We start from the raw sequence: 8,440 nt of genomic DNA on the forward strand, positions 1-8,440 counted from the left end.
TTCCAGCTTTTTCTGCTTATGTGGTGCTGAGGAATTGAACCCAGGGCCTCATGTATACAAGGCAAGCACTCTACCACTGAGCCACCTTCTCAGCCCTGAGATTTCATAATTCTTAATTTTTTGTTGATAAAGTTACTTTTATAAGAAATTATAAACTACTGAAACTTATTTGGACTTTGTGGGGGTGAATTTGACAATACATTTAAAAGTGCTATTTAAAAGTCATCCTTCTGATAAGAAAGCTGAGTTATTTGACTTTTCTCTGCTTTAATCACCACAGTAACTACCTTCAGACCATCTTATTACTCAGAGTTGCTTCTTGGTGTCATATCCCTCTAGAATGCAGGGCATTTTGTATTGATTGTATTCTGATGACGTGACAAAGAGGAAGATATGATGAAAAGTAGGAAAATGACAGGTTTACTAATGACTGCAGGACCTATTTCTGGCAAAATGAAAAATTAAGCCCATCCAGATGATTATCAGTATAAAATTGTGTTTACAAATACAGTAGCCTTGTTTGAATGTATGCTGTGAATGAAACATTACCACTATAATTCATAGCATCAACACAGTATAGAGGTGTGCATATATGCTTTGCGTGCGTACGTTCATGCGTGCGTGGCGTCCGTTTACGTGCTTGGCATGTGTGCGTGCGTGCATGCGTGGTGGTGGTGGCGGCGGCGGCAGAGGAGAACCGCAGTAAACAGAGCGGTAGTAGAAGATAATTTCGGGAAGCTTCATTCCTAAATAGAAAAAAAATAAATCTCTGTGACTTTTACAGCCAGAAACTTGAAATATCTTGAAATTTCCAGTGGCTAATATAAGTGAAAGAAAACAGTGTAGAAAAATATTGCAGGTAATGTATGAACCTGGTGTCAATGAGAATGAGACTATTATTCGGTTGAAGTTAGAATCCCGAAGGCTGAATTATAGCACTGGTTCATCACAGCGTGACTTCGTTTTTAATGGCAGCACGTCCTTTGTGAAGTTGATTGGACCAGCCAGGGGGAGGTTTCCAATGTTGTAATCCCAAGATTTCAGCATTATTTTGTAATACTCTCTGGTCACTGTTGAGAGACTGACGCTTAGTATCTTCTTTCCATTTGCTCTTGTACCTGCTGATTTGTCATTCCAGGGTATGGACAGGACCCCTAAGCTGAAGGTCTCCCAGAGGAGGATGCTAAAGCTCCATGCGCCACTCAGAACGGTATCTTCCCTAACTAAGAGCTTCTGGTGCTGTCCATTTAATGGGAATCTGCTTTAAGTCAGAAGAAGAATATATACCACCATCCTCTTGATGAGACATTCCAAAGTCACTGATTTTCAGAACATTATTTTCACCGCCAGGCATTTTCTTGCAGCAAGGCCCCTGTGCATACAATTTTTACTCGAGATACGCCATCCAGAAGCAACATCTATTGAAAAATTCACTGAAGTTTAGTTCATCCTTCTTATAAAGGAGAGGAAATCAACTCCTGGAACTAGTTCCTTAATGATGTAGATAGGCTGTCTTTGTAATCATGTGGTTTGAGGATTTTGGCTTCTTTAAAATTTTTTAATTTCTGTTGTTCCTGAGAAAGATCTTCTTTATATATTTTAACAGTAACAGCAATTTTATCTTTGCTTTTGCCGTTAAATATCTTGTCAAAGTTTACCTTGCCCAGTAACTCACTTCATATGACATCTTCATGGTTGAGAACCCATATCTAATTCTTCTGAGTTATAGTCATATGGATACCATGATGATCTTTATTAGAACGTTGGCTTTTTAATTGAAAAAATTGATCTAAACTATCCATCTTAAACTGCCTAATTGAGGAGTCTTTATATTTCCTATGTTGTGCATTCACCCCATTGTGTAATGTCAGAGCATGTCATCTTCAAAAGAAGCCTCAAATGTGTTAATCACTTTTTTAATTTAATTTTTTTACTTTAATTACTTTACAGGTAGGTTCTTGAATTTTTGTTCCAGGCCAACCTCAGACCGTGATCCTCCTACCTATGGCCTCCCACATAGCTGGGAAGATAGGCATGTACCACTATGCCTGGCATATTGGTTGAGATGAGGTCTTGCTAACTTTTTGCTTGGGCTGGACTTGAACTGCGATCCTCTCAATCTCTGCCTCCTAAGTAGCTGGGATTACTGGCATGAGCCTCTTAAACCCAGCAGCAGTCATTTTTAATACTCCCCTTCCCTCTGCCTCTGGAACTACTAATGTACCTTCTGTCTATGATTTTGGATATTTCATATAAATGGAATCATGTAATATTGTGGCCTTTTGTGTCTAGATTCTTTTGCTTGGCATCATGTTTTCAAGATTCATCCATGTTATAGCATGTATCAATGCTCCATTCCTTTTTAATGCTAAATATTTCACTGAATGAATGTGTATCATATTTTGTTTATTCATTATTTGATGGACAGGAACAATAAGTTTTTAAGTATTAAAATTATAAGTTTAACATCAGTGTATCTGCAATTATAATCGATAATGTCAAGGTTATACAAGATGTGAACAGAATGATGTGTAGAAATGATGTAAATTATTTGTCAGCATTTCATGCAAGTGTGATTATTTTCTAAGGCCTCTTCTCACTCTGATATTATGAAATATATGAATGTAGTATTTTCATCAATAAAATTTGATGCATTAAGCATTAGTTTAAAATTTGAGTGAGCAATGTTAGGCAGAAGAATAATTTGCTACATATTGTAATCATGTTTTGAATTTATTTCATTATGCAGTATTTGAAAAATGTCAATACATAAAAGAAAGGAAATGAGTATAATTGAGTCAATATATTTTTAAAGCAATTTTTATAATTTAGCAGACATTGCATCTTAATATAAGTCACTATTAAAATTGTGTCCTTGCAAAGAATGTGACGTCATTTTTTTTCTTTTTCTTTTGGGTTGATCATCTAAAATAGGTTCCTTTTCTTTACTACATGTTCTGTGTTCTTTTTATTTTTGATAAGCTATTGTTTGTCCTGCTAGTGTTTTACTTGACTATTTTCTTTTTTTCTATATCTGCATCTTTTCTCTTACATACAATTTTAAATGTTTAGTTGTTTTTAAAAGTCATGATATGTCTTTTTTCATGGTTTGTAACAATGGACAATGAAAAGACACCAATATTCCTTCCTTTTTTTCTCAGAACTTAATTCAAGCTTTTGTTGTTGATAGAATTCACTTTCCTTTCTCAACTTTTCTTCCTTCCTCTTTCCTTTCCCCCTTTTTTTCACTTTACTGTTTCTACTCTTTTTCTGCCCACTGTCTCCTTTCTTCCTTTTTTCTCCTCGTCTCTACCCATCTTTCCTCCCTCCCTTCCTTCCTCCTTCCTAATCTGTCATTTTAATCACTTTATTTTTTTCAGGTGAGATTGGAATGAAATTACTCAGCTGTGAGCAGAAATTTATTTCCTGAGTAGATTGCCAAGAATTATGAAGAGGGCCATTTGTACCTTTTAAAATTACTCAGTTATCTGCTTCTTTGCTCTATGTGAAACACCTACAATTGTTGAGTTATGCATTACTGTATTTTGACTTCTCGCTTAGTTTCTACATGATTATTTTCAGTAATGGCTGAAAGTGTTCATTGTTCCATATTTTAGCACAATGTGCTAAAACTTCTCAAATAGCAAATAAGGTTACATGTATACAGGATTTCACTTTTCATTAAATATTGCCTAGTTTTAGTCTCTACCCATCAACCCCCAATCTGAAATGCTTCCTTTTTACTGTTTGAAATGGAAAATAAACAATTATTGAACCATTTTCAATTTACCTCATTTTAAAAGTGAAGTTTTAATTTATTTGGCCTGTTTTTCATATGAGTCACTAAAAATAAAGTGGGAGCTGTCTTGTGCAATGCCTAAGAATTATTCTGTATGGTACACATACATTAAAACCTTTTAAACAAAATGATACCAGCGCTCACTTGTCCCTAGACATTTTTTGTTGTAATTAGAGACAAATTTGGGGGGGTGGGAAGTGAAAATTTTCTTGTGCTTTAATCTACAGCTGTAGAAGCTTTGTACTGCTTTAGTCTGGAAAAGTCTCAAATTTTTAAGGGATAATTTTTTAAGCTACTGAATTCTACCCGTGTAACATTTTTCTAAATAAACAATAGTTTTCTCAAATGATTGTATATTATTGTGTATACTTTTGCTTATTTAGAATAACTTGGCAAAGATAATTCAATAAACTTTGTAGCCCTTCTCTATGGGCTACACAATTGTCAAAATATCCTATCATCTAATAATGTGATAAACATCTTTGTTTATGTAGTGAGCTTTAAAAGCATGCCTACAAACAGCTATTTAATGTTCCATGATACCTATACAAGATAAATTTCAAATATATTTCAAGGAGTAAGAAGTGTTGAGCCTATCTGGAATGACAAATGGGTATAAATCTTGTCACATTCAAGTAATTGTAATCACAGAAAATGATGACTGTTAAGCACTCGTTATGTGGCTAGCCTAAGACAAAAATTGAAAGTGATTTTTGCATTTGGGAAAATAACTGATTCACATTGCTATCATATGTTTAAAACATTATGGTAAGAGTTTTCCAGTGATGTTGCATTCACATTTGAAAGCTGGTGGTAGTAAGCATCAATACCTTTTGTCATTGGTGAGACAAGGTCTTTTCAGTCTCCTAAATGCTGAGATAACAGGTGTGCATCACTACACATAGCTATCTCTACCTGTTTCCCATTTACTGAATAGAGATAATCTTTGATTGTGGCTTTGCTATAAATGGTTTCATTTTGTAATTATGCATAATGTTGGTAGTATGGAATACATGCTTTTGCATTGTGATAAAGTGTACTCTGGTCTAAGTGCAAAAGGTATAAGAACCAGATACTGTTCCCATGGGGCTCCACTCTAATTTGGAAATTATAGACCTAATGAATACTATCAAACATTTAAGGTAAAACACCAGTTAGTAACTATTTGAGGCTTTGTAGCTTGTGTGCTCCTCTTGGAACTTGTCAACTCTGCCATTGTATCATGGATGCCAACTTAAATGATAAAAAATGACCATGGCTTAATTCAGGAAAATTTTATTTGTCAAAATGTAGAATTCTGAAATTTTTCCTGATAACCTCTTCTTTCTATAGAAAGTGAAGTCTCCTTCATGATTTTTAAAAAAATTGCATGTGCCTCTTATGTACTAGAGATAGAACCAGGAGCAAAACATGCCCCGTCCCTCAGGGGCTGTTCATTCCTATTAATAAAAATAATGAATGTATAGTGTTAGGTAGAAGGAACTATAATGAGGAAAAATGAATGGTGGGGAAGGCAAGACAATACATTATATACAGAGTAGTTACAGAGAAGATGAACAAATCAGGACATTTGTGGTGGCCAGCACAAGGTGGACATTCCCAATAATATAAGCATGAGAGAGCTCTGTCATTCAACCCATCTTTGAAAGCTTTACATGGAAATCATGTAATATGCAGAATCAGTCCTAGAGTGTGGCGTTTAGACTTGCTATTTTCTAAAAAGGAAATTTTGACCTTAGACTCATTAATGGCCTCGAGGGATATTCATGTCCTCCTGACTTGTTTGCAAGTTTGTGATAGTGTGCCCTAGTCTAACAGTGGTTTTCATGTAACTCTAAAGATAAAGATGTAAGTATTTTTCCTTTTTCTCCCTGGGTCTTTTTTTTTTTTTTTTGCCAGTGCTGGGACTTAAATTCAGAGCTTGGGCAGTGTCCCCAAGCTTCTTTTGCTCAAGTCTAGCAGTCTACCACTTGAACCACAGCACTACTTCTGCCTTTTTCTGTTTATGTGGAATGGAACCCAGAGCATGCTAGGCAAGCACTCTACCACTAAGCCACATTCCCAGCTCCCTGGGTCTTGTCTCAAAGAATTTATCTTTATAACCTTAAATCTGTCTGAGGCTTGTGAAGATTTGGAAGACAGCTGATGTTCTAATTTTGGTTTAATGATAATAACTATCTTACCATAGCCATGAGTATTAGCTGATGGCTGATACCTCAGTTCATGCTACTGAAGGATTGTCCATGTAAAATGTGATGTAGGCACAGATTTTTGATGATTAGGTTGAATAAAAATTATTTTTGAGAATATGGAACAAAGTATATAAGCTGGTACTTAAAATGACCCTATATTTTTCTCAGCGTACTTTTAACGGGTCTCAAAATTCTGTGACAGATTTTTTGCTTTTTTCCTTTAGAAGGTACTGATTTTTTAAAAGTAGTAACTTAGCTGGGTGCCAGTGGCTCACACCTGTAATCCTCGCTACTCAGGAGGTTGAGATCTGAGGATTGCCGTTCAAAGCCAGCCCTGGCATGAAAGTAGTCCATGAAACTCTCATCTCCAATAAATGACCAAAAAGCAAGAAGTGACACTGGCTCAAGTGGTAGAGTGTTCACCTTGAGCTGAAGAGTTGAGGGACAGCACCCAGGCTGAGTTCAAGCTCCAATTAACCACCAGAAAACTGGAAGTGGATTGGTGGTAGGGTGCTAGCCTTGAGCAAAAAGAGCTCAGGGACAGTGCCCCAGTCCTTGAGTTCAAGCTCTACCACTGACCAAAGCAAAGCGAAACAACACCACACACACGCACGCACACGCCCCTTAAATGTTTTCCTTTCCTTCAGATCACAAAGAGACTCAGACAGTGCCCAGGCCCTGAGTTCAAGAATCAAACACAGTAGGGAAAGTTCTCATTTTGCATTTTAAAAGGACAGCCAGATATGAACTCACTAAAGTAGGTCCTTTGGTATTTTAGGAATTTTTCCCCTGGTTTTTGAAGGATTCTTGACCTTTTGACTTTGGTTTTGCTGGTTTCCAGTCCTTTCCATTCTGTTTTAATTTTTATACATTTTTGGCTAGAGTATCTCATATAGATTTCTTCACTGAAACTTTCTTCCCTTTGTCAGCAAAAATCATTATCAGCAGCAGCAGCAGCAGCAGGTTTTACTTTTTCTGTGGAACCTTGCTACCACTTCCAGGGGCAGATTGCCTTCCAAACACACTTAAGAGTTTTACATCACCCTCTTCATCTTCTGACTCTGCATCTTCTGCAGTTCCTAAGTGCTGTTCATTAATGTGCACAGGTCCTCAACCACACTGCAGCCTTATGACCACAGATGGTGTTATTTCAAAGCCCCAAATGGAAACTGTTGGCTGTACAGATGTTTTCAAAGTTGCCAGTGTAACTTCAGTTGGATGTTCCTCAATTTTCATTGCCTCTGCTTTGAATTCATCCTTTACACCAGCCCCTTAACTATTCTTAGTGATAACTGGTGCCCGTTTTCATCATTACCCACCTTAAAGTGATCTTTGTCAGCCTTTAGATCCCAATGAAAATGGAGTTATGGGGCCTCAGGGTGCTCATGTCCATAGTCTTCTGCTGGGCAGTGGCACATGCTCAGTTGTGAGGTGGCGGTTAGAGAAATTCAGCTCTGTGGCTGAGAACAAGTGCAGGACTGGATCATGCCAAGGTCCAGCAACCTTCTTGTCCACTGCTTTGTCTATAAAGAACAACAAAATGACCCCAAGAAGGATGGTTAGAGAGGCTCTTAATACAAATGGGCTTGCCTAGAACTATGTCAACAATGGCACCATCAGTAGATTTCAGGAATTTGGGCTCATCTTTCAGCTTCTGAGCAGAATGACAATCCTGTCAGTTCTGTTCTTGCAAGCAATGTGAGCTGTTTGTAAAAGAGGCCTCTCCAGCACTGATTTGGCCTGGGTGGTTCAGAATAGCCATCTGAGCAGTGAAGCCCGCTACTTCCCTCAGGACCATTCTGACTTTCACTAGTAATGTTGTCATGACAAATGTCCTTGGCACATACTTGATGTTGAAGTTTGTACTGTCACCATGAAGGTGTTCACTCCAGGCTTCATGACACATTTCCGTTCTCAAGCCTCCAAGTTGGAGAACAGCATTTTCCACTTGGTCCATGGGGACAGTAGATACCACCAATTTTGTGGACATCTTGGAAGGTCAGACACAATGTCTTGTCAATTTGATGGTTTTGTGGTAGGATGCAATCCAATACTTCAAGCAGTGTGCTTTGCTGACACTGCCTTTTTTTACAGATGACTTTGCATCCCTTGAATAAGGTACATTAACACTTGGCTCCAGTGTACTATCACCATTCCAACCAGAAATTGGCACAAATACTACTATGCTAATTGGCACAATTTTCTCAGCGTGCTTGCTAGGCCAGTGCTCTTATCATTTAAGTTACACCTCTAGGGTTGTGTGTGTGTGTGTGTGTGTGTGTGTAATTTAAGGGATTTCCTGGTCAGAATATTTTCTTTTTTTGGGGGGGGGGTCCAGTCGTGGGGCCTGAACTCGGCCTGGGCACTGTCCCTCAGCTCTTCAGCTCAAGGCTAGCGCTCTACCACTTGAGCCACAGCGCCACTTCCAGCTTTTTTCTTTTTGCTTATG

General features: G+C 37.7%; 1 protein-coding gene and 2 pseudogenes across 1 annotated transcript in view; 1 reads left to right on the forward strand and 2 right to left on the reverse strand.

The window, feature by feature from the left end:
* The window catches only part of Thoc2 (THO complex 2), a 146,066-nt gene extending 144,849 nt beyond the window's left edge, over positions 1–1,217 (forward strand). The window contains exon 38 of the mRNA XM_013018075.1: positions 1,139–1,217. The gene's annotated coding sequence lies outside the window, so the exon portion shown is untranslated. The remainder of the gene's footprint in view (positions 1–1,138) is intronic.
* Positions 203–5,991, reverse strand: LOC105986943 (annotated as a pseudogene).
* Positions 5,992–6,916: 925 nt separating this feature from the next.
* Positions 6,917–7,384, reverse strand: LOC105986944 (annotated as a pseudogene).
* Positions 7,385–8,440: the final 1,056 nt, after the last annotated feature.

This window comes from Dipodomys ordii, unplaced genomic scaffold, assembly GCF_000151885.1.
Source record: "Dipodomys ordii isolate 6190 unplaced genomic scaffold, Dord_2.0 Scaffold38, whole genome shotgun sequence".
Classification (NCBI taxonomy): Eukaryota; Metazoa; Chordata; class Mammalia; order Rodentia; family Heteromyidae; genus Dipodomys; species Dipodomys ordii.